This window comes from Lissotriton vulgaris, chromosome 6 (genome assembly GCF_964263255.1).
Source record: "Lissotriton vulgaris chromosome 6, aLisVul1.2, whole genome shotgun sequence".
Classification (NCBI taxonomy): domain Eukaryota; kingdom Metazoa; phylum Chordata; class Amphibia; order Caudata; family Salamandridae; genus Lissotriton; species Lissotriton vulgaris.
Window position 1 is genome coordinate 76,350 of NC_141694.1, and position 26,907 is coordinate 103,256.

Here is a 26,907-nt window from a genome sequence, read left to right on the forward strand (position 1 = left end):
AAGCGCCTGTCTCCCCATGTGACTGTTCTAGTGCGAGGCACAGTCAAGAAGCTCTGATGAGAGGAAGAAGAGATCGGGTTGGGACATGATGGAGAAGATTATGTTTGAAAAAGTGGGGACCTTGATTATTGAGTGACTTGTAAACAATACACAGCGATTTGAATTTGATACTGCTGCGTATCGGGAGCCAATGGAGATCCCTAATGATGTTTGTGACTGGTGCGAACTTGGGGATCCCAGCCAGCATTCGTGCGGCTGCATTTTGGATTGACTGCATCTTATTTGTCACTTGGACTTGAGCATTTAGGAATAGGGCGTTACAATAGTCCAAGGAAGACAGGACTAGTGAGCTGACCAGTGTTTTTCCGGCCGTGTTTTGTAGGAAAGGTAATATTTTCCTAATCATTCTCAATTTCATATGAGCTGACACTGCAGTTTTGTTCGCGTGTGCCATAAAGTAAGTGCTCCCTCGTTGGCTAAATGTATAGGGGCAGATCCCCAGGGATGCGCCAGTTATTGTGCACCGCAGCTCACCCACCCATAGTGCGCCGCATTTACATGTGGGAACGCATCACGCATCTGTGCCGTAAAAGCAGCGCATTGCTGGAGCTGCGTCGAGCTTGCGACGCAGCTCCAGCAATGCTCTCGGGAGCCCTATCTCCCCAATGCTGCATCAAGCCTTGCGACTGCTTCAAGCAGGCGTAGGATTTTGACGCAGCATTGGCCTAAAAGTGACTGAGTGAATTCTTGTAGATTTCACTCAGCCACTTTTAAGAGGCGTTCCTGCACAGGAACGCCCTCCCCTATTCCGGAAGGTCTCCTGATGGCGCAGGGCTTTACAACGTGATGCATCTCTTAGATGCGTCACGTTGTTAATACTCAGCACCATGGCGCATCTTTTGTGCTGCCGCTGCGTCACAAAAGGTCTCGGTAGAGGGTGGGAGTGATGAACCAGAGGGTGACAGTGATGAACCAGAGGTTGACAGTGCTAAACCTGAGGGTTGCAGTGCTGAACCAGAGGGTGGCAGGGGTGAACCAGAGGGTGGCAGTGCTGAACCAGAGGGTGGCAGTTCTGAACCAGAGGGTGGCAGGGGTGAACCAGAGGGTGACAGTGCTGAACCAGAGGGTGGCAGTGCTGAACCAGAGGGTGGCAGGGGTGAACCAGAGGGTGGCAGTGATGAATCAGATGGTGGCAGTGGTTAACCAGAGGGTGGCAGTGGTGTACCAGAGGGTGGCAGTGCTGAACCAGAGGGTGTCAGTAGTGAACCAGAGGTGCTGTGATGAACCAGAGAGTGGCAGTGGTGAACCAGGGGGTGGCAGGGGTGAACCAGAGGGTGGCAGTCATGAACCAGAGGGTGGCACTGGTGAACCAGAGGGTGACAGTGCTGTACCAGAGGGTGGCAGGGGTGAAGCAGAGGTGCTGTGATGAACCAGAGGGTGGCAGTCGTGAACCAGAGGGTGGCAGTCGTGAACCAGAGGGTGACAGTGCTGTACCAGAGGGTGGCAGGGGTGAACCAGAGGGTGCTGTGATGAATCAGAGGGTGGCAGTGGTGAACCAGAGGGTGGTAGGGGTGAACCAGAGGGTGGCAGTGGTGAACCAGAGGCTGGCAGTGCTGAACCAGAGGGTGACAATGGTTAACTAGAGGGTGGCAGTGGTGAACCAGAGGTGCTGTGATGAACCAGAGGGTGGCAGTCATGAACCAGAGGGTGGCAGTGGTGAACCAGAGGGTGACAGTGCTGAACCAGAAGGTGGCAGGGGTGAATCAGAGAGTGGCAGTGCTGAACCAGAGGGTGGCAGTGGTGAACCAGAGGGTGGCAGGGGTGAACCAGAGGGTGACAGGGGTGAACCAGAGGGCGGCAGTGGTGAACCAGAGGGTGGCAGAGATGAACCAGAGGGTGGCAGTGGTGAACCAGAGGCTGCTATGCCCATACACGACCACATGGGTAACTTTGCCATGCAAGCGGCCCGCGAACAAGCAAAAAGCCCTGCGAGCACGCAAAAAAACAAAAATCCACAAATTCGCACTAATTTGCGGATTTTGCGGATTGTGAATTCGATTTCGCGCAAATTCGTGGAACGCGAATTTGCAAATTTCGCCCATACACATCACAAGCTCCTTGCTGTGATGCGCCCGGAAACCTGCCTGGTTCCTTTCAAGTAGGTCATTGTTTTCCAGATGGCTTGAGAGGTGAGAAATGGGCCTGAAATTATTTAGATTCTTAACATCTGCCCGAGGTTTCTTCAGCAGAGGGATCAGACATGCCTCCTTGAAGGCTTATGGAACCTGTCCTGTTTGCAGCGACCTTTTGAGGAGAGTAAGAACGTCTTCCTCAATCCCTGGCAACGCTAGCTTAAACACCCCAGGGGGGCAAGGGTCCGCCTGTGAACCCAACTTTACTCGCCCCACGAGCCTAGCCAGTCTGTCCTCAGTAATCAATGGCAGACAGGTTGGACATAATAACGTCATCAAAGACTTAGTTCTTTGAAAAGTCCATGAGTTCTTGGATAAATCAATATTCTTGCAGGGGGAAGTCCCTGACTGCTGAAAGCGGGTTTTTCCAAGAAATTGTTGTAGATTTTCGGAACTAGTGGAAGTAGCCAAGCCGTATTAGGACTACTTAAGCTATGTCTTAATATGGTTATGATTTCTATGCCTATATAAGGATAGGGTATTTTATACCTATATAAGGGCATGAAACAGGAAAATTATACTAGGGTCCTAAAACACTATACAACACCCACTCCACGTATTATGTCTAATATTACTAAATCCGTAAGCATCTAAAGCACAAATTAAGCATGTGTTCACAATCCTACCCCAAAATACACAAAATGCATTTGATAAGGTTGCACACGAAAAATTAGCATTTGTATAGTATGCATTTAAAAGAAATAGGCATCATTTAAAACATGAATTATGATGTGGACTTTTATGAAATGGCTCTAAGTTTACAGAAGAAAAAGTCGAGACCATTCCATAGCAGAATATATATAAACTGTTATTATTGTTTTCAGAGGACAAGGTCAAATACTGTCTCTAGGAAGTGTTGAATTTTTTGTTCTCTAAGAATAGTTCTCCTTTAAGCAGATTACTTTGTGCCCAAAGAAATTATATTTTTCAAGTTCTTTGGGAAAAAGTCAAAATTAGCTGTAGAAAAATAGAGTTTCAAAGTTTTTTTGGAAGGATTGTTATGAAAAGTGGAGGTCAAATTCATGTGTGCAGATTTCAAAAGTTATTTTTGGTGTCAGGGGAAAAAATCAAATTGTCTAAGCTGGCAAAGAAATCGTCAACCAGAGTAGGTGAAAATGAAACTCCTTCATCAAGCAGATCAATTGTGCACAGATGAGAAGCATCACCATCAGCGTCAGTTGCCGCGTTAGCAATGTTCATTTCAGATGGTACCTGTTGCTCCTCGTATCTCACTTCTAGTTGGATTTGCTGTTGAGATCTCAATGAACGCCGTCATCAGGATTGGTAGCCGTTGGGAGCAACACAACACATGAGCCATTACCAGACCCAGTAATGCGCCTGCATCCGTTGGCGCAACCGATGGTAGTGTTAGACAAACATCTAAAACACATTCTTCTCCACAAAGCAGGCATCGTAGAACAGGTAAGATGCAATCTTGCCAGATTGGTCTGAACGAAAAAAAAAAGTGGTATTCAGATCTCTTAAACAAGCCAAGAATCTGTGTAATCCTGTTACGATACCGCATGGCTAGGAGAGCTTGTTCCATGGTAGTCTGGGTATCGTTGGTGACTGGCCTTGCCGTATCGGAGCAGAATAAACAAAATTAGAATTCCTGCTACGAGTTCCTAAATGAGAGGCAGGCCGCCGAATACAGAGTGCACGAAATTTGGAAAAATACCAAGGGCTGCTTCAAAGGGTGCTAATCATCTTAAATACATGTGCGATGCCACTGGTATCAGACATGTTTAAGATTTGACCTAACGTTTCTGCGAAATGTACTGGGCAGTTGGTTGATAATAATGCATGTATCTCTGCAGAAGTCCTTGTAACTCGCAGATCATACGTTTCTTTAGACAAGGTCAGTGGCACAGTTTTTTGCAAAAGAATGTCTTTCATTCTGCTTAAAGTATCAATTCGTATACAAGAGATATTCAGTGAAGGCCATAACGCCGACTCCCTGTCTGTCCTGCTTTTTGGATACAATACTTGCATACAACTTGGTGACCCTGGCTGACACACTAACTAGATAGGCTTTTCCCGGTAACATGCAACAACAGCTGTGATCATTGAGCATAATGTAGCTGCCATTGGAGAGCTGCATGAAAATTGGCTCTATTACTGCTGCAGGAGAACCATGCATGTGGCACGAAAGGTTATTTGAAGAACCTTCGCAGGCTCCGTGTAAAATAATACTTTCACATAAAAGTGTACTACTTAGTGAGTTTTTACAATTTTTTGTACTAAGAAATACCTCCTTTCCCCCACTTCAACATTTGTGTGTGTATGGTAAATTCCAGGTTGACTTAATGTATCCTTTACCCAACCTTTCATACAGGCCTGCTGGTATATGCTTTAGATAATACTGAAATTGGAAAATCGTCACTGGTATCGTGATGGTGCCATGTATTATCCATTCCACGACTGGTTTCTCAGAAACAGTTAATGGTAATCTTTCCAGTTTTTCAATGCTCAGCACTGTATAGTCTGCTCCTCTTTGGGCCAAAGAGATTGGTTTATCTGTAAGGTTAAAGACAGTAAAAAATGACGCAGTGTTGATTAGACGCCATGGCACGTAGCCTGAACGGAGATTTTGTAACGTCCAGCCTAGCAGCATTATAGAACGTAATTCAGACTGGCCATGTTTTAACATTAGCAAGTCCTGCTCTATTATGTCTATGGTAGATGATACAATGCTGTCCAAAGATTAAATTCTGGAGGACGGAGTCGTTAACCCATTGTCCACTACAGAGAGAGCTTTCTCTAAATTAATACAATTTTTTTCTCGTATTTTTTCTGCAGTTTCCATTTGCGTGAGTTTGCAGAATACATTTTTTTAGTATTGGTCAACATGTTTTTTCATTCCTGTCTTATTCACATTTTTGAAATAAAACGTTTCTGGATTTGTGACATTAAAACCTGAGAAGTATGGAAACTTTTCATAAAATGTTTTTGAGCTGCCGTTTGGCGGCATTGGACAATGTTCCCATTGATTATAAGTAAAAACATTTCTAGGATTTACAGATTTGTGCAAATAATGTTGACCATAATGATTAAAACAATACATTTCTTCATAAATGGATGACCCTTCTAAGTATTCATGTTTTGTAAACTTTGCTGACAATTCTAAATCTGTCATCATATTATTAACTGCTTCAAAGTCCCAATCATCAGAAAAAGTGCTTGGTGAGACAAACTCACTTAAAGAAACCTTAAATTGGTGTGGAATCTTCAATAGTTCCACCAGGCCATAAATGTCATAATCAGTTGTGTCCCATGCTATACCACCAGGTATAGGGACGACTGTGATGCTTACTGATGACAGGTCTCTTCATTCACAATGAGAGGATTTGTAAGGTTGCAGGAGTAAGTTGATGTTCTTGCTTGCTGTGTCCATTGTACAGTATTTTCCATCTATCATTTTTCCCAAACTTAAAACAAGAATGAGCCATAGTAAGGCTCAGTGGCCGAGATCAATCAGTACTTAGAGGAGGTTGAGACCCCCAGTTTAGACATGGAGGATTGAGAGAGCCTGGAGGCAGAGATTACTGTAGCGGAGGTGCAGGCAGCGATTGCTAAACTGTGCCCAGGGAAATCTCCTGGCCCTAACTGGTTCCTGCGGAATTCTTTAGAAAAACGGCAGACCTCCTCACCACTCATAAGTTGGCTTCTTTCAACGGGGCGATGGAGGAGGGGATGCTTCCGCCCGATCTCCATATGGCCATGATAGTACCTATCTATAAGCAGGGCAAACTGCCGGGGGAATGCTCAGCATACCGCCCCACATCGTTGTTGAATGTAGAGGTAAAACTCCTAGCAACAATCCTGGCCCTCCGACTAAGAAAGGGCTGATTTATCTAGATCAGACTGGTTTTTTGCCAGACAGGGCGACTGGACACAACCTGCGGAGGACACACAACTGGTTGATGGAGGTATGTGTATGTGAGGAGCCCCATGTGTTTCTCTCCCTAGATGCTGAAAAAGCATTTGACGCGGTGTATTGGCTCTTCTTAGATAGCGTGTTGATAAAGTTTGGATTTGGTCCGAAGTTTCGGAAGTGGATTACGTTTCTTTATGAGGATCCATGAGCGAGGGTTAAAGTTAATGGTGTGCTTTCCGAGGACTTTCCCATAAGGAGAGGTACCCGTCAGGGATATCCCTTGTCACCGCTACTGTTCTCCCTCACCATAGAAGTGATAGCATGTTAAATATGGCAAGATAGACAGATAACTGGTTTTAAAATTCACAGAGGTGAGTGGTATCAAGAGAAAATCTCGCTATACGCGGATGATATCCTGCTGTATATTACATCTCTGGAGGTCTCGATACCGCGCCTATTTTCTCTATTGGGCAACTATGGGTCGCGCTTAGGCTATACTATAAACTGGTACAAATCGGTCCTGTAAAACCCCGGGGAGGGAAGCCTCGGGCCGACTCAAACCTGTGGCATTACGGGTGATGACTGAAGGGTTTGTATATTTAAAAATGTACATAACAAGCAGTAGTTCTTGTCTTGTACACGAAAAACATCCGATGAGTTCTCATGAACTTTAAAGAGGATGCGTGCAGATGGAAGACCCTCCCACTCTCAATGCTAGGAAGGGCGGCAATGTACAAAATGATCACTCTACCGCGGTTCCTGTATGCACTACAAAACGAGTACTTCCCCCTTCCGTGTCAGGTTTTTACAGAGATAAATGAGGGTTTCTTTGGCTAGGGAAGCAGCCTAGGATAGTACTGGATACCCTACAGAGGAACCAGTATAATGGAGGGATTTCCCTCCCCAATGTTGAGGCATACTACTGGACGGAACATCTCGAACCAATAAATTATTGGTTACAGGCCCCGGCAGATGAGCCCACATATAGACTGGAAAGGGAGAAATTGGACCGTCGTACATGCCTACATTACACATATGGAGGGAAGGGGAAAGCAGCACTATTATCAGCAACAAGGGTGACTGTAGAGCTATGGGACAGGGCGACAAGACGACAAGACGAATCGACTGGCACCACAAACCATCTAGACAAACCCCAATTTGGAAATGTGCATGGCTACGGGAATTACATAACTTGAGAGGCTTCCGACGGTGGGACGATATAGGCATTTCCGTGTTGGGTGACCTCCAGCGGCAGGGAGCCCCGAAGTCCTTCCAGGAATTAAGGGCAGAGTACGGCTTGCATCTCTCTCAATTTCTAAAGTATGTGCAAATACGCCACACCTGGCAGGCGGAAGAGGCACTCTCGGATCCCTTGCCGGCCCTCTTGCTCCGCTAGAGGTGCAGGATCAGTTCCAGGCTAAGCTAGTTTCCTTGGCTTATAAAACCCTACTTAACAACATGCCAGACGGACTTGTGAAACTGAAAAGTGTGTGGGAATTGAGCCTAGGGGAGATGGACATGCTTGACTGGGAGACTGCATTGATGCACGCTAGGGAAGTGGGAATAAAATCTCGACTCCGGCTCATTCAATTCAAAATCCTACTCAGAGTCTACTACGATCGACTCCGCCTGCTCCGGATGGGGTGGGCCACTGAACCTAGTTGTCTGCGGTGTGAACATGCTGAGGGCAACTTTTACCACACAATCTGGGAGTATGGGGTCCTCCAAAGTCACTCGGCCAGAATAATGAGAGACCTCAGGGAAATAATGAAAGTTAAAAACCAACGGCGGACTCAGAATGCCGCACAAGCCTCAGTATATTCACCCCAATTATTGTTTAAGTCATAATTAAATGAATGGTGTGCACAAGCTACTCCTGCATCTGCCATTGAAGGATGCAATCTGCTGCTCGGAAAACAAAACTTGGAAACGAATGGAGTGGTGCACTACCAGAGTATGGTAACATTCAATGATGAAGCAAGATCAGTTTCTTCGTTGATATCATCCTTTATTTAAATGTATCCAAAATGTACAAAAACAGAACATCAGCCAACGCGTTTCGTTCAGGAGATGAACTTCATCAGAGCTGGAAAGGAGGACATAAATGACATATATAAGTGACAAATATATTATATAGTGAAACTATATACACAATCCTAATGGAAATTACAAAAATCTATTTACACAGAAAACATTTATACAGAACTTATTGTAGGAGAGTCGGGTCTGCTATCCTATGGTCACCCCAAATTTTTGCTTTTTGCCTCACTGGTTTATGACTTAATGTGGCTGTGGGCATGCTAATAAGATCCACAGCCTGCTGTTCTCGCTCTAAATTACTGCCAATGCACTCTAGGTGCATTACGAATTGGAACTGGTTCACCTTATTGGCCCCTGTAACAGTGTACCCTAGGTACCCAGGGCATAGGTGTTTCCAAGGCCTACCAGGGGCTGCAGCATGTATTGTGCCACCCCTGGCCTGGCCTCCATATTTGACACAACTGGCTGATCACTCAGCTGGGGTAAGTTGGTGTAATCACCTCTTACTTAGATATAGTATCCCTACATCTAACCTTAACTGGACACATATGTTCCTATCAGCCACTCCTATGGAAGGCCTCATCAATCCTGGAGGCAGAGTGCTTGGAAATATGTGAGATGGTGCTCTAGCATGAGCTGAGCCTGTCTGCAGCTGTCGGGAACAACTCCCTTAGCTGTTCCGGGATATTGCCATACCATATACTCTTAAGTGCATTATAATCCTAGCGGTTATATACTAACTTTGGTTTGGCTTTATCAAAACATGTAGAGTAAGGTGTCATATGATTTGGAATACTATCCCCTCGACAGTTCTGTCGACGGGGATAGCATTCCACCTTTCTAGAGGGACACGGCATGTGTGTAGCCTTAACCCCGGTTAAAGTTAACCAGAGCCTCAGTATCACAAAATGGATGCTGCCACCACAGACACAAGTCTGACCTCCTGCTACTGGGAGTCCTTCCAGCGAGGGAGGCTTGGACAAAGGGTTTCCTGCCTTGGGAGGTGCGAGCACCACCCCAGACAGGATTTTGTGTATTGGTTAGGACAGGGATGAATAGATTGAGACATGTCCCCGTGCATAAGCCAGTCCAAACCGGTCCTGGGACTTTCCAGACCCAAGCCTGGCGAGGAGCTGGACAAAGGAAAGGGGGTATAACCTCCCCCATTCCTGGTCCCACCCAGAGGAGGGACCTAGCAGGTGATCCACCCCTCAGATTGGGAATAAGAGTCGGAGCAGTGCCAGAGCACCTCAGATCATCCTAAATCAACTTGAAACTAAGAAGACAACTGGACTTCGACATTCTGCTGCACAGTAGACTGAAGAGCATCTCCCTTGTGGCCTAGGAGTGGCCACCCTGTGAACACAGGTACCAACCAGCACCTCGACGTCTGCTTTGCCGCCGCCTCCCGCTGGAGCCCGAGCCCAGAGCCCGACAAGAACCAGACTCCCAGACCTCTCAGAGCCCGATCCACAGTCCCTGCAAAGAAGGGACCAGTGGAAGCATCGAGAGACGTGGGACTGGACATCTTGGAATGCACCCGAAGAGCTGACTGCGCAGCATCAGAGGCATCCTCAACATTGTGCTTTGGGAACTGAGAACCCCTACCACCGAGCAGCCCTTGCACCGAAGTTCAGCCCACCAGCATCTCCACAATCTGCGTGGGGCCCTTTTGCATTGTGCCACTCAACGCACCATCCCGGCTACTAGCCACAAGGTCAGCGGCCATCTTGGTGACAAAACGGACAAACTACACTGCGGGTCTGGTTGCTCCAGACCTGCCCTCGCTCCTGTAAAAAGGAGCACCCGCTCTGACCTTGCTGGTCCGAGTGATAAGCCTTTTTCGATTCCTGTGTGGCTGCATTAGCCAAGGCCTGTTTGCTCCAATCAAGTTGCCGACACCGCCAACAGCGAGAAGCCTGCGTGGGACAGCTCGTGACTGACTCCTGGACGTCCTCGACCCCCGGTGTCCACGTGGCTGCAGAGAGAAGCTAAACCTCAATGCCTGTTTGCACCCAACATCGCCTGGTTCCAATCTGGTTCCACGGTAATCACTGGCTAGTGACTTTGAACATTGTCCCCTCTGCTTTCAGGTCTTCACAACTTCAGATCCACCCTTGGATCCACCGGAACTCTTCACATCGAGCCGCCTGCAGCATCTTCAGCTCCAAGCACCATCGACAAGCGTGACGAAACCTGACACTACTTCGACCCTATGCACCCGCTTCCAGTGGGTGAGGTAACTCAGCAACGCTGGTGCTCCCACACTGGTACACACCTCTAGGGCCTGTGTCTCAAGTTTCAGCTTTCTAGGTCACTCGGAAGGTTCCTAACTAACTAACTTTCTAACTTTTACGCACCATAGACTTTGCATTGGTGAGTGCGTGCACTTTAAACACTGTACCCGAGTCCCGTGGGCCTTTCCCGACCTAGTCACTGCTAGTCCCGATCAGCTCCAGCGATTCCCAAGGCCCTGGGCCTGTTTCCTTTTAGATTGGTATCTCTAATACCACTTTCTTAGTATATGGTTTAGGTGGCCCCTAGGGCACATCCATATTGTGCAACGTTTGTGTATTTTAAACTGTGTTTTGTTTAACGCTTGTGCTTCTGTGCTCATAAAGAGTTCAGGGGATATTTGTAGTTAATAATTATATATATATATATTTTCAATATATATCTGTGTGGTGTCCTTTCATGTGGTATTCAAGGGGGTTGTGTATGGTAATACAGCTGGCTTCACATGCCTTTCAGAGTTTAGCCTAAGACTGCTTTGTCTACGTTACCACTAGGATAACTGGTCTATAAGGTTGACTTACAACCGATCATCATAAGGGTTGCTTGGCATGATACAAGGTGATCACTAGAATTAGTGAGCATCACATATCAGGCCAACTTCTCACATTGGTGAGCAGCGGATAGGGATCTGAGCTTGCTGTTGTTTTACCATTACAATCTTTGAGATTATCATTTAAAAGATCATACAGGTACCTGTTAGGTACATATAAAACAAGACTAGTATACTTAAGTTCTACTGAACTAAGTTGTTGTAGAGGATAGGGAGTAGCACACCCTGACTACAACTGCTAGATAGGTTTAGTAGGTAAACACCAGTGTAGGTAGATTGCTACATATCCATCCACACTAGAGCAATGTCTGGAGCAGAGGGGTCCAGTGGACTTACTCCTGTTGAGAGTGACCCTCCAAGGGCACCATCCAAATTTGCTATCTTTTCCTTTAAGGAACTAAGGCAGCTTTGTGCCTTAAGGGGTCTGAAGACAGGGCCACCCCCTACTACAGACCACCTTAGAGAGCTCTTAGATGAGTCTGAGGCTCTAAAGACCTCTAAAGCAGACCCCACAGGGAATGCTAAAGGAGGCTCTCCCACTGAAGATGACAGTACTGATGCCCCTGTCCCTGTAATCCAGTTAGATGAAGATGACCAGGTCCCTGGAGGTACTCAGCCTGATGAGGAGGAGGAAGAGGAGACAGAAGGGGGAGTAGTGATGCTGATGAAGGAAAATAAATAGTCAGGTGCTAGTCAGCAGGCTTAACCGGGCTAACTTAAGTGTATTTGGGACTGAAGCAAGCCTGACCTTGCCCAGATACCCAAGTGGACTTAACCAGGAGCGTAGGAGGAGGAGGAATCACTCAGGTGACTCCAATACCTCCGAGGCTTCTAGAGGTTCTCATGGTCACTCCAGAAGGGAGATGACTAGCCCTCAGAGAAAAGAGCATGAGGCCAAAATGAGAGAGGCTGAGCTTAGGATCCAGAGACAAGAATTAGAAGTTGCCCTGGCCCAAGAGAAACTTGCTAGAGCAAGACAGCCTAGAGAGAGTGGGGTAATAGAACCCACTGGTGGCAGCAAAATCCACAAGGATAAAGACATGTCTTTTGATAACAGAAACCTGAGTAAGATTGTGCCCCCCTACAAAGCTGGGGATGATATCCACAAATGGATGACTGCACTTGAGAGAGCCTGCAAGGTACAGCAGATCCCTCAGGAGCAGTGGGCAGCAATCTTGTGGCTCTCCTTTGAAGGTAGAGGCCGAGACAGACTCCTCACAGTTAGTGAACGGGATTCTAGAAACTACCTGGTCCTGAAGAGAGCTCTGATTGATGGGTTAGGCTTAACCACTGAACAGTACAGGTTAATGTTCAGAGATACCCAGAAGACACAGACTCAGGACTGGTCTTAATTTGTTGAGTGTGCCACTAAGGCTCTGGAGGGATGGTTGCTGGGAAGCAAGGTTACAGACTATGAAGGATTGTACAATTTGCTGATAATAATAATAATAATACTGCATTTTATAGAGCGCGAACAGCTACCTCGCTTGGAGGTGTCCCGGCACTAGAGGAACATAGTTGACCTAGAGGCAGAAAAAGGAAGCTAGCGGGGTTGGGTGAAGAGCCACGTTTTCAGCAGCTTCTTGAAGCAGGGTTCAGAAGGAGCCTGCTGGATTTCTTGAGGTAAAGTGTTCCAAAGAGAGGTGACGTTTGCCGAGAAAGTCCGACCGCCTAGTCGAGCCTTTTTCGTACGTGGGACGGCCAGCTGAACACGGCAGTTGGACCGAAGTGCGCGTGCTTGGGCGTATCTTAGGAGGCGGCTGATGAGAGAACAAATTTTAAATAATTGTCAGAACCAGCAGTTGCATCAACATTTGGTTGACTCAGATTTGACCTCTCCCCAAGAATTGGGAAAGAGGGCAGATAAATGGGTTAGAACCAGAGTTAAGCAAAAGAACCAGAACCAGAACCAGGGTGGTGACCAGAAGAAAACAGACCAGAAGGGTGGGGAGCAGAAAGCTAAAGACCAGAAGTCTTCAACATGGCCCCAAACTAATGCAGAGGGTGGGTCCGAAAATTCTAAGATGAAGAAGAAAGAAGGTCAAAGAAAACACTGGTGTAGTACTTGTAAAAACACCTCTTACTGGACAAGTGAGTGTAAAAAGGGTGGAGCCCCCAACACTGCAGCCCCTAAGGCACCTGCACCCACTAGTACAGCTGGCAGTGTTGGTCCTCAAACCAAGGGGTTAGTGGGTATCACCTTGGGAACTGAAGGAGATTCTGACCTAGTCAGAACCCTTACACAGGCTGTTCTAATTTGTGAGGGGGACATAGATTTGGCCCCTACCATAAGTCCCAGTAATCTGGGCAAATACAGATAGACACCTTTGATTAATGACAAAGTGGCTCAAGCATACAGGGACACATGTGCCAGTGTCACTATGGTGACACCTAACTTTGTGGACCCTGGACAATGCATGCCAGGTGATAATTACCTGGTGACCAATGCCAGCAATGTCACTACTACCCAGAGTGTGGCAGTTGTTAACCTTTCCTGGGGAGGGGTAACTGGCCTAAAACGAGTTGTGGTTAGTGCTGATCTACCAGTTGAATGTTTGTTGGGCAATGACCTGGAGAGCTCTCTATGGTCAGAAGTTGAGTACAGGACTCATGCAGAGATATTAGGGATATCATCACATGTCCTTGCTGTGACCAGGTCACAGGCCAAAAAGTGCCTCTCTGAACCTCTTGTCTTGGATCCTGGATAAGCATGGGCGGAAAATCCGTTACGCTTGCGGATTTTGCGGATTTTCTGTAAATTCTCAATCCGCAAACGCTCGCGAATTTACCGAAAATCCGCAAATTTGCACGCAGCGGATTTTTTTTTCTTGGTGACACAATTTTGCGGCGCACGGCGTTTACTTACCGTCATTCAGCGTTTGCCGAGTTGTTTTTCTCGATATTTTGCGAGTGCTGCGCCATTTTGGATCTTGCTGCGGGAACCCGCTGGAATTTGGCGAGCGCGATTACGTCATCGAGGCTTGCCAACTTGCACAGCAAGAGTTTATCAACGCGAGTACGCCGTGATCACGTATCGCGGGACTTCGCAATTGCGAGCTTGTAGATGCGGCGAGCAGCAGCAATCTCGCACTCGCGAAAATACAAAATTTGCAATTCTGCACAATACATCCACCAGCAAGCAGCATAAACCTTCGGGAAATGATGATTTTTATCTAAATAACTCCTCAGGTTGACATTTGCCTGCACTTTTTTTGCGAGGAGTCAATTTTGGGGAGGGGGGGTGGGAGGAAGGAAGTGCCCAACAGTCTTCAACTTCCTGTTCCTGTCCAGCAGGCTCCTCCCAGTGCTTTGTCCATCTCCTGGTCACTTTTCATTTGGATCTGGAGCTGGAAGGATTACTTTTTGTGGATGCTGCTGGATATTTGGATTTGAGGCCTTTTTGACTTTCTTTGGATCACTGTTGGATTAGAAATTTCACAAGTAAGTTTGTTTGGGGCATTACAGTTGCTGCAACTACAATTTTGGAATTTTCGATTTTTGGGCTGTTTTGGGGCCTTTTGTCCAGGGGTACTCAGTGGTGGGTGCACTGAGTCTGTCTGTGGGGTGTTTTGAATTTAAACATCATGGAGGGCCTGGATGGTTTGAGATTGTGCTGATTTTTCTGTGATTTTTGTTTTTTTGGCCTGTTGTTGTGGCCTTTTCACCAGGGGTTGTGAGTGTTGCATGGGCCTAGTCTTTCTGTGGGTTGTCTTGAATTTAAACATCATGGAGGGGCTGGATGGCTTGGGATTGTGCTGATTTTTCTGTGATTTTCGTTTTTTTGGCCTGTTGTTGTGGCCTTTTCACCAGGGGTAGTGAGTGTTGCATGGGCCTAGTCTTTCTGTGGGGTGTCTTGAATGTAAACATCATGGAGGGCCTGGATGGTTTGGGATTGTGCTGATTTTTCTGTGTTTTTCGATTTTTTGGGGTGTTCATGGGGACAGGCCATGTGGGTGGGGCCATTTTGAGTGCTGCTACAGGCCCTGGCCATGTGTTGGGAGGGAGGGGGCCATTTAGAATACAGGCAGTGTTGAATAGGCCTGCAACCATTTTGCCTAGTTTTCAACCTTTATGCCCAGGGGTAGTGAGTGTTGCATGGGCCTAGTCTTTCTGTGGGGTGTCTTGAATTTAAACATCATGGAGGGCCTGTATGGTTTGGGATTGTGCTGATTTTTCTGTGATTTTCATTTTTTTGGCCTGTTGTTGTGGCCTTTTCACCAGGGGTAGTGAGTGTTGCATGGGCCTAGTCTTTCTGTGGGGTGTCTTGAATTTAAACATCATGGAGGATGGTTTCGATTGTGCTGATTTTTCTGTGTTTTTCGATTATATGGGGTGTTCATGGGGACAGGCCATGTGGGTGGGGGCCATTTTGAGTGCTGCTACAGGCCCTGGCCATGTGCTGGGAGGGAGGGAGCCATTTTGAATGCAGGCAGTGTTGTTAGGCCTGCAACCATTTTGCCTAGTTTTCAACCTTTATGCCCAGGGGTAGTGAGTTTTGCATGGGCCTAGTCTTTCTGTGGGGTGTCTTGAATTTAAACATCATGGAGGGCCTGGATGGTTTGGGATTGCGCTGATTTTTCTGTGATTTTAGTTTTTTTGGCCTGTTGTTGTGGCCTTTTCAACAGGGGTAGTGAGTGTTGCATGGGCCTAGTCTTTCTGTGGGTTGTCTTGGATTTAAACATCATGGAGGGGCTGGATGGCTTGGGATTGTGCTGATTTTTCTGTGATTTGCGTTTTTTTCTGGCCTGGTGTGGCCTTTTCACCAGGGGTAGTGAGTGTTGCATGGGCCTAGTCTTTCTGTGGGGTGTCTTGAATTTAAACATCATGGAGGGCCTGGATGGTTTGGGATTGTGCTGATTTTTCTGTTTATTTTTTGGGGTGTTCATGGGGACAGGCCATGTGGGTGGGGGCCATTTTGAGTGCTGCTACAGGCCCTGGCCATGTGCTGGGAGGGAGGGGGCCATTTTGAATGCAGGCAGTGTTGTTAGGCCTGCAACCATTTTGCCTAGTTTTCAACCTTTATGCCCAGGGGTAGTGAGTGTTGCATGGGCCTAGTCTTTCTGTGGGGTGTCTTGAATTTAAACATCATGGAGGGCCTGGATGGTTTGGGATTGTGCTGATTTTTCTGTGATTTTCGTTTTTTTGGCCTGATGTTGTGGCCTTTTCACCAGGGGTAGTGAGTGTTGCATGGGCCTAGTCTTTCTGTGGGGTGTCTTGAATTTAAACATCATGGAGGGCCTGGATGGTTTGGGATTGTGCTGATTTTTCTGTATTTTTCGATTTTTTGGGGTGTTCATGGGGACAGGCCATGTGGGAGGGGGCCATTTTGAGTGCTGCTACAGGCCCTGGCCATGTGCTGGGAGGGAGGGAGCCATTTTGAATGCAGGCAGTGTTGTTTGGCCTGCAACCATTTTGCCTAGTTTTCAACCTTTATGCCCAGGGGTAGTGAGTGTTGCATGGGCCTTGTCTTTCTGTGGGGTGTCTTGAATTTAAACATCAGGGAGGGCCTGGATAGTTTGGGATTGTGCTGATTTTTTCTGTGATTTTAGTTTTTTTGGCCTGTTGTTATGGCCTTTTCACCAGGGGTAGTGAGTGTTGCATGGGCCTAGTCTTTCTGTGGGTTGTCTTGAATTTAAACATCTTGGAGGGGCTGGATGGCTTGGGATTGTGCAGATTTTTCTGTGATTTTCGTTTTTTTGGCCTGTTGTGGCCTTTTCACCAGGGGTTGTGAGTGTTGCATGGGCCTAGTCTTTCTGTGGGTTGTCTTGAATTTAAACATCATGGAGGGGCTGGATGGCTTGGGATTGTGCTGATTTTTCTGTGATTTTCGTTTTTTTGGCCTGTTGTTGTGGCCTTTTCACCAGGGGTAGTGAGTGTTGCATGGGCCTAGTCTTTCTGTGGGGTGTCTTGAATGTAAACATCATGGAGGGCCTGGATGGTTTGGGATTGTGCTGATTTTTCTGTGTTTTTCGATTTTTTGGGGTGTTCATGGGGACAGGCCATGTGGGTGGGGCCATTTTGAGTGCTGCTACAGGCCCTGGCCATGTGTTGGGAGGGAGGGGGCCATTTAGAATACAGGCAGTGTTGAATAGGCCTGCAACCATTTTGCCTAGTTTTCAACCTTTATGCCCAGGGGTAGTGAGTGTTGCATGGGCCTAGTCTTTCTGTGGGGTGTCTTGAATTTAAACATCATGGAGGGCCTGTATGGTTTGGGATTGTGCTGATTTTTCTGTGATTTTCATTTTTTTGGCCTGTTGTTGTGGCCTTTTCACCAGGGGTAGTGAGTGTTGCATGGGCCTAGTCTTTCTGTGGGGTGTCTTGAATTTAAACATCATGGAGGATGGTTTCGATTGTGCTGATTTTTCTGTGTTTTTCGATTATATGGGGTGTTCATGGGGACAGGCCATGTGGGTGGGGGCCATTTTGAGTGCTGCTACAGGCCCTGGCCATGTGCTGGGAGGGAGGGAGCCATTTTGAATGCAGGCAGTGTTGTTAGGCCTGCAACCATTTTGCCTAGTTTTCAACCTTTATGCCCAGGGGTAGTGAGTTTTGCATGGGCCTAGTCTTTCTGTGGGGTGTCTTGAATTTAAACATCATGGAGGGCCTGGATGGTTTGGGATTGCGCTGATTTTTCTGTGATTTTAGTTTTTTTGGCCTGTTGTTGTGGCCTTTTCAACAGGGGTAGTGAGTGTTGCATGGGCCTAGTCTTTCTGTGGGTTGTCTTGGATTTAAACATCATGGAGGGGCTGGATGGCTTGGGATTGTGCTGATTTTTCTGTGATTTGCGTTTTTTTCTGGCCTGGTGTGGCCTTTTCACCAGGGGTAGTGAGTGTTGCATGGGCCTAGTCTTTCTGTGGGGTGTCTTGAATTTAAACATCATGGAGGGCCTGGATGGTTTGGGATTGTGCTGATTTTTCTGTTTATTTTTTGGGGTGTTCATGGGGACAGGCCATGTGGGTGGGGGCCATTTTGAGTGCTGCTACAGGCCCTGGCCATGTGCTGGGAGGGAGGGGGCCATTTTGAATGCAGGCAGTGTTGTTAGGCCTGCAACCATTTTGCCTAGTTTTCAACCTTTATGCCCAGGGGTAGTGAGTGTTGCATGGGCCTAGTCTTTCTGTGGGGTGTCTTGAATTTAAACATCATGGAGGGCCTGGATGGTTTGGGATTGTGCTGATTTTTCTGTGATTTTCGTTTTTTTGGCCTGATGTTGTGGCCTTTTCACCAGGGGTAGTGAGTGTTGCATGGGCCTAGTCTTTCTGTGGGGTGTCTTGAATTTAAACATCATGGAGGGCCTGGATGGTTTGGGATTGTGCTGATTTTTCTGTATTTTTCGATTTTTTGGGGTGTTCATGGGGACAGGCCATGTGGGAGGGGGCCATTTTGAGTGCTGCTACAGGCCCTGGCCATGTGCTGGGAGGGAGGGAGCCATTTTGAATGCAGGCAGTGTTGTTTGGCCTGCAACCATTTTGCCTAGTTTTCAACCTTTATGCCCAGGGGTAGTGAGTGTTGCATGGGCCTTGTCTTTCTGTGGGGTGTCTTGAATTTAAACATCAGGGAGGGCCTGGATAGTTTGGGATTGTGCTGATTTTTTCTGTGATTTTAGTTTTTTTGGCCTGTTGTTATGGCCTTTTCACCAGGGGTAGTGAGTGTTGCATGGGCCTAGTCTTTCTGTGGGTTGTCTTGAATTTAAACATCATGGAGGGGCTGGATGGCTTGGGATTGTGCAGATTTTTCTGTGATTTTCGTTTTTTTGGCCTGTTGTGGCCTTTTCACCAGGGGTAGTGAGTGTTGCATGGGCCTAGTCTTTCTGTGGGGTGTCTTGAATTTAAACATCATGGAGGGCCTGGATGGTTTGGGATTGTGCTGATTTTTCTGTTTATTTTTATTTTTTGGGGTGTTCATGGGGACAGGCCATGTGGGTGGGGGCCATTTTGAGTGCTGCTACAGGCCCTGGCCATGTGCTGGGAGGGAGGGGGCCATTTTGAATGCAGTCAGTGTTGTTAGGCCTGCAACCATTTTGCCTAGTTTTCAACCTTTATGCCCAGGGGTAGTGAGTGTTGCATGGGCCTAGTCTTTCTGTGGGGTGTCTTGAATTTAAACATCATGGAGGGCCTGTATGGTTTGGGATTGTGCTGATTTTTCTGTGATTTTCATTTTTTTTGGCCTGTTGTTGTGGCCTTTTCACCAGGGGTAGTGAGTGTTGCATGGGCCTAATCTTTCTGTGGGGTGTCTTGAATTTAAACATCATGGAGGGCCTGGGATTGTGCTGATTTTTCTGTGTTTTTTCGATTTGTTTGGGGTGTATAACTGAACTGATGTTCCTCTGTCTTCCCTTGCTTTTAGGTGCACAAGACTCAAGAGAACCACCAGTGCCAGGAAGAAGTCCTGCAGCGGTGTGTGTGTGCAGCATAACGTCACGCGACGTCAGGTCTGGCCACAGACAACTCTGCAACTCCGGCCTGCTGTTCTGACCTGCTCTGAAGAAGATGGCCCCAAAAAAAGGTCCCCGTAGCTCCTCTAGCAAGAAAGTTGCCAGTAAGGAGCAGAAGAAGCAAGTTACCAAGGAGGCTGGTGTGCCGGCCGCCACGTTTTTTGGGAGTAAAAAAACAAGTACGCCTGCAGCAGCAGCGGGATCTGCTGGGGACCAAGCTGGGAGCAGCACCCCCGCTCCATTGGACTCAGTGCCGCCACCACCACGCCAACTTATGTCCAAGCCCTTGAATGCTGCAGAGGCAGTCAGTGTACTTCTTCAATCACCATCGACCAGTGATGTTGGCTCATCGCAAGAAAGTAGCAGCAATGTCCCTGAATCAACACAGGTTGTTGTAACTCATCTGACAAGTGTTGAACAACCACAGCCGCAACAACAACCACATGTGCAAGTACAAGCCCAAGTACATGTGGAAGGAGAGGCAGCGCAAGGAGATGTGCAAGCAGAGGTGCATGGAGGGTCACAAGTGCCCACAATAGTTGTTCCTCCCGAAGTGGGGGTACGTCAGGAAATCGACAATCAAGCCGAGGAATCATTTGAGGAACCCTCTCCTCCTGATGATCATTCATTGTCTTCCACATCCCTAGCAAGGAAAAGATCAAGGGGGTTGTCTACATCTTCTTCAAGCCCACCTCCTTCCGATGATCTGGATGAAAATTGGGAACCTCCACGGCCGTCTGAGAGTGAGGCACACCATGATCTGACAAAGGTACTTAAGCGTAAAAGGGAGGTCGTCGAAAAACTCATAGTTATGGAGTGTGATGAGGCTCAACAAGAAGTGGCGGATACTGCTGCTGATAAAGCCTCTCACGACGACGAGCCAGTCATCATAAAGGTCACTGCAGCCCCAGCGGGCATGCAGCAAAGAGACATTTTGACCCTAGCCCGAGAAGCTGCTGAGCGTGATGATGATGTTGACGAGGAGGCAATGGAAACACAACAATCATTGGAGTTAACCCCTTCGATGCTGGTGACGGAACCATTCCGTCATCAGTCACGGTTGGGCTGTGCTGATGACGGAATGGTTCCGTCACGACCACACCCATTATCATAGGGGCCCAGCACAGGAGTAGAATTCCATCAGCTGGGATGAGGTTATCTAGTACACCAATACGTACCGCTTCCATATTTCTTCCTCGCCAGAAGGGACCTCCATCCACCTTGACCACAATTAGTGGTGGTGAAAGTGTAAAACGTACTAAAGCTTGGCAATCCACATCCTCCACTTCATCTGGCATTAGCAGCAGGACCACCACCACCAGTATCGCTGCCTCCTCTGGCCCCCACAGACATTTCAAGTCCGAAGTTTGGGACTTCTTTAGTGTTTGCCCAAAAAAGGAAAGCTTCGCCATTTATAGCATTTGTAAGCATGCAGTTACTCGTGGTAAGTTTGGTACCAACTATGGTACCGGAGGCCAGAGAGGTCATCTTGAGAGACAGCACGCTGTCCAATGGTTTGCGCACCTAAAGGAGATCAAGGAAGCCCGAATTGCAAGTCAAGAAAACGTTGATGTTTCATCTGATGATGACGAGGAGAAAGAAGACGTGTCAAACACTTCACTTACACCCAGTACCCCTGTCAGCAGCACACCCCCTGTGAGCCAAATTAAGAGTGTGGGAGAGAGTGAGACACCAATGCGAAAAAGTTCATCAGCGAGCGTAACTGGGTCAAAGATATCATCACCATCATCCTGTAAATGCTTGGTCCAGGGCAACATTAAAAAGATGTTGTTTACCGAAGCGCAACATGAACGCAACCACCCACTGACGCGTCTGTATAACACTAAGCTGGCTAAAATGCTAGCTCTGGACCTTCTCCCTTTTTCTTCTGTAGAAGGGGTTGGTTTTCGAGAATTAGTGGCAGCGCTCTGCCCTAAATGGAAGGTTCCTAGCCGGTTCTATTTTGTCAGAGTTGCGGTTCCAGCACTACATGAAGATGTTCTGGAGGTGATTGGGGCAGCTTTGCAGAAGAGTGCTGTTCACACTATACATCTGACAACAGACATGTGGACCAGTGGCACAGGCGCTGATTACATGTGCATCACTGCACACTGGGTCTCTTTTTCAGGGGTTAAAGCAAAGCTAAAGGCAGGTGTTGACCCGGACCAAGTTTTTAAAGCTGCTCGGAAACATGAAACACTAGCCATGTTTGGTTTGGAGAAACATCACACAGCAGAAAACATTTTGGATGAGTTTAACACAAAGGTCCTTGACTGGCTGTCCCCCAAAAAACGCCAGATTGGTTATGTTTCCACGGATAATGGTGCCAATGTAGTTAAGGCCATGAAGCTGGGTGACTATTTCAGAGTGCCGTGTTTGGCGCACTGTACAAACCTGGTTGTCAAAAAATTCTTGAGTGATAAAGACAGTGCAGCGTACGGGGTAGTGGACACCTTCCTAAAAATGTGCAACCATTTCAGCCATTCCTTTAAGGCCCGGAAGCATCTGAGGAGCCTGCTACATGAACGTCGAATGCCAGTGAAAGCACTCATCCAGGAGGTGGCAACACGTTGGAACTCAACCTTCTATATGCTTGAGCATCTGTATGAGCAGTATATGGTACTCGATCACTATTTCTTAACACAGGGTACAGCTCAAAAGGACCTGAGGATGGGTGCGGCGCAATGGGACATAGTTAAAAGCCTGACACGCATGCTTTGTCCTTTTGAGGTCTTCACGTGTGCAGTCAGCAAGGAGGACTGTAATTTGGGAAAAGCTATCCCATTGTTTGACATGCTGGAGCACCAACTGAAGGAGGTGTGTTCTGTGTTTCAAAAAGATGAAAAAAACAAGACCCTTTTGTTTTGGCGGAGAAATTATTAGAGCGCCTACAAGGTGATGAACGTCTTAAAATGATCCACTCAAACCAGCATTACATTTGTGCTACTATTCTGGATCCACGCTACAAAAAGGCGCTGGCTGGCCGAGCATTCTTTCCTTTTGCTGATGAAGATGTTGCAAAGTACAAACGTTGGCTAGTCTTGTCAGCCAACAGGTTTGAAAGAGAACGGCAGAAAATTGAAGGAAAAGGCAGTACATCAGCATCAGCAGGCCAGCCCCAGTCAAAACAATCCACTTCTGCGCCTGTGGCTGTGGCACAAGTGACCTCTCAGCCGTTAAAGACACCGGCAACCGGATCATCTGCACCAGTCACAACAGTAACATTGGAGGCTAAAGAGGATTGGCTAGCTGGGCTTGGGTTTGGTTCTCAAAAGGTCACAGCAACAGCTAAGCAAAGTGGAGAAACCTTGGAGGAGGACCTTGAGTCGATGGTGAAGGACTATCTGAATGACTCAACAGAGGTCTATGTTAATGCTGACCCATTGGCGTATTGGCATGGGAAAAAAGAATTGTGGCCACAGCTCTCCAAACTGGCTTTAAACTACTTGTCTTGCCCACTCGCAAGCGTGTCTTCTGAACGTGTTTTCAGTGCTGCTGGTGGCATTGTAACTTCCATACGGAGCCGCCTCTCGCCCAAAAATGTGGAGAAGTTAACAATGATCAAGATGAATCGGCACGTCATACTACCAGATTACAGAGTACAAGAAAGCACGCCGGATGAAGACGAGGTGGACAGCAACGTAGATGAGGGAATTTCTTCTCTGTCAGGTGACACTGAGCTCACCCTGCCTGAATTCGCAGAGTATGATGACGAAGCCTTATTCTTATTCCTGGACCCTGACACCGAGCCCTGAAAATGAGACAATGAATCAATAACTTTCTTTTTCGTCCTTATTCACTTTTATTCCTGTGTGTCTGTCTTTCTTTGTTGTGCACAGTTAATATAATTCAAACTTTAATCACCTAATCACAAAAACAAGCCCATCAGCAGAACTGTCTTCACTTGTTTGCTTATTGATTTGAAGGTGCCGCAGTATTCATTCCTCAGTTTCACAAGTTTAGAAGAACATGCTCCTGTATCCTCCTCCTCCAGACTCCTATTTCCATCAAAGCAGAGGGCTGGTTTACGCCCAATGAAGAAAGACTCAGCACTTGTGGGGGTGTTCTACTTCTTTGCAGGTGAGTTGACGGCTCTGGGGCCATTGCTGGGAAGCTCTAATACCGGATAAAAATGGTTTGGACCAAATCAGAGGCGGAAATTTTTGTCTGTTTTTGCTGACTTGCTTGTCTTTGAGGTGCTCTTTGGGGGGGTTATGTGTGTTTGTGGGTGAGTTTTGGGGTTGGGGAGCACTGCTGGGACACTCTAATCTTGATTGCATTTGCTTTTCAGGAAACCAGTGGTGGAAAACTGGAGTTATGGCCTAGCTGCACAGCGCGTTTGGACCGAAGGCCGAGAAATATTGTAAGTATGAGATTTTCCTTTTTGGCTGTTTGGGGGTGTTGTGCTTTTTGGCGGGTAGGTTCGCGGGTCTTGGGGCATTCCTGGAAAGGTCTAATACCGGATAGAAGTGGTTGGGACAAAATCCACGCTTATTTTTTTGTGCTATTTCTGACATTTTGCTCAAAGTAGCGTTTTCGGGGGCCTGTTTGGGGGCTTCCTGGTGTTTGTGGGTGGGTTTCGGGGTCTGGGAGCACTGCTGGCTATGGATACTTTACTTTGCAAGAGGTTTGAAGCAAATCCATGGTGGAGAGGGGAATTAGGGCCTAGCTGCAGAACGCGCGCGGAGTGATTTGGGAAATTGGGAAAAAAATGACTAAGTCCCCATTTTCGTACTTTTGCTTTTTGGCTGTTTGGGGGTCTTCTACTAGTTTTCTCCTGGGTTGACGGCTCCGGGGCCATTGCTGGGAAGCTCTAATACCGGATAAAAGTGGTCTGGACCAAATCGGAGGCTGACATTTTTGTCTGTTTTTGCTGACTTGCTTGCCTTTGAGGTGCTCTTTGGGGGGGTTACGGGTGTTTGTGGGTGAGTTTTGGGTCTGGGAGCACTGCTGGGACACTCTAATTTTGATTGCATTTGCTTTTCAGGAAATCCGTGGTGGAAAACGGGAGTTATGGCCTAGCTGCACAGCGCGTTTGGACCGAAGGCCGAGAAATATTGCAAGTATGAGATTTTCCTTTTTGGCTATTTGGGGGTGTTGTGCTTTTTGGCGGGTGGGTTGGCGGGTCCTGAGGCATTCCTGGGAAGGTCTAATACCGGAAAGAAGTGGTTGGGACAACATCCACGGTGATTTTATTTTTTGCTATTTCTCACATTTTGCTCAATGTAGCGTTTTCGGGGGCCTGTTTGAGGGGCTTCCTGGTGTTTGTGGGTGGTTTCGGGGTCTGGGAGCACTGCTGGCTATGGATACTTTACTTTGCAAGATGTTTGAAGCAAATCCATGGTGGCAGAGGGGAGTTAGGGCCTAGCTGCAGAGCGCGCGCGGAGTGATTTGGGAAATTGGGAAAAAAATGACTAGGTCCCCATTTTTGTACTTTTGCTTTTTGGCTGTTTGTGGGTCTTCTACTAGTATTCTCCTGGGTTGACGGCTCCGGGCCATTTCTGGGAAGCTCTAATACCGGATAAAAGTGGTCTGGACCAAATCGGAGGCAGAAATTTTTGTCTGTTTTTGCTGACTTGCTTGGCTTTGAGGCACTCTTTGGGAGGGTTCCGGGTGTTTGTGGGTGAGATTTGGGGTCTGGGAGCACTGCTTGATTCCATTTGCTTTTCAGGAAATCCGTGGTGGAAAACGGGAGTTATGGCCGAGCTGCAGAGCTCGTTTGGACCGAAGGCCGAGAAATATTGCAAGTATGAGATTTAACTTTTTGGCTGTTTGGGGGTGTTGTGCTTTTTGGTGGGTGGGTTGGCGGGTCTTGGGGCATTTCTGGGTAGGTCTAATACCGGATAGAAGTGGTTGGGACAAAATCCACTGTGATATTATTATTTGCTATTTCTGACATTTTGCTCAATGTAGCGTTTTCGGGGGCCTGTTTGGGGGGCTTCCTGGTGTTTGTGGGTGGGTTTCGGGGTCTGGGAGCACTGCTGGCTATGGATACTTTACTTTGCAAGAGGTTTGAAGCAAATCCATGGTGGCAGAGGGGAGTTAGGGCCTAGCTGCAGAGCGCCCGCGGAGTGAGTTGGAAAATTGGGGAAAAAATGACTTGGTCCCCATTTTTGTACTTTTGCTTTTTGGCTGTTTGGGGGTCTTCTACTAGTTTTCTCCTGGGTTGACGGCTCTTGGGCCATTGCTGGGAAGCTCTAATACCGGATAAAAGTGGTTTGGACCAAATCGGAAGCGGACATTTTTGTCTGTTTTTGCTGACTTGCTTGCCTTTGAGGTGCTCTTTGGGGGGATCCGGGTGTTTGTGGGTGAGTTTTGGGGTCTGGGAGCACTGCTGGGACACTCTAATCTTGATTGCATTTGCTTTTCAGGAAATCCGTGGTGGAAAACGGGAGTTATGGCCTAGCTGCACAGCGCGTTTGGACCGAAGGCCGAGAAATATTGCAAGTATGAGATTTTCCTTTTTGGCTGTTTGGGGGTGTTGTGCTTTTTGGCGGGTGGGTTGGCGGGTCTTGAGGCATTCCTGGGAAGGTCTAATACCGGAAAGAAGTGGTTGGGACAAAATCCACGGTGATTTTATTTTTTGCTATTTCTGACATTTTGCTCAATGTAGAGTTTTTGGGGGCCTAATTGGGGGGCTTCCTGGTGTTTGTGGGTGGGTTTCGGGGTCTGGGAGCACTGCTGGGACACTCTAATTTTGATTGCATTTGCTTTTCAGGAAATCCGTGGTGGAAAACGGGAGTTATGGCCTAGCTGCACAGCGCGTTTGGACCGAAGGCCGAGAAATATTGCAAGTATGAGATTTTCCTTTTTGGCTATTTGGGGGTGTTGTGCTTTTTGGCGGGTGGGTTGGCGGGTCCTGAGGCATTCCTGGGAAGGTCTAATACCGGAAAGAAGTGGTTGGGACAAAATCCACGGTGATTTTATTTTTTGCTATTTCTAACATTTTGCTCAATGTAGCGTTTTTGGGGGCCTGTTTGGGGGGCTTCCTGGTGTTTGTGGGTGGGTTTCGGGGTCTGGGAGCACTGCTGGCTATGGATACTTTACATTGCAAGATGTTTGAAGCAAATCCATGGTGGCAGAGGGGAGTTAGGGCCTAGCTGCAGAGCGCGCGCGGAGTGATTTGGGAAATTGGGAAAAAAATGACTAGGTCCCCATTTTTGTACTTTTGCTTTTTGGCTGTTTGGGGGTCTTCTACTAGTATTCTCCTGGGGTGACGGCGCCGGGGCCATTGCTGGGAAGCTCTAATACCGGATAAAAGTGGTCTGGACCAAATCAGAGGCGGAAATTTTTGTCTGTTTTTGCTGACTTGCTTGCCTTTGAGGTGCTCTTTGGGGGGGTTCCGGGTGTTTGTGGGTGAGTTTTAGGGTCTGGGAGCACTGCTGGGACACTCTAATCTTGATTGCATTTGCTTTTCAGGAAATCCGTGGTGGAAAACGGGAGTTATGGCCTAGCTGCACAGCGCGTTTGGACCGAAGGCCGAGAAATATTGCAAGTATGAGATTTTCCTTTTTGGCTGTTG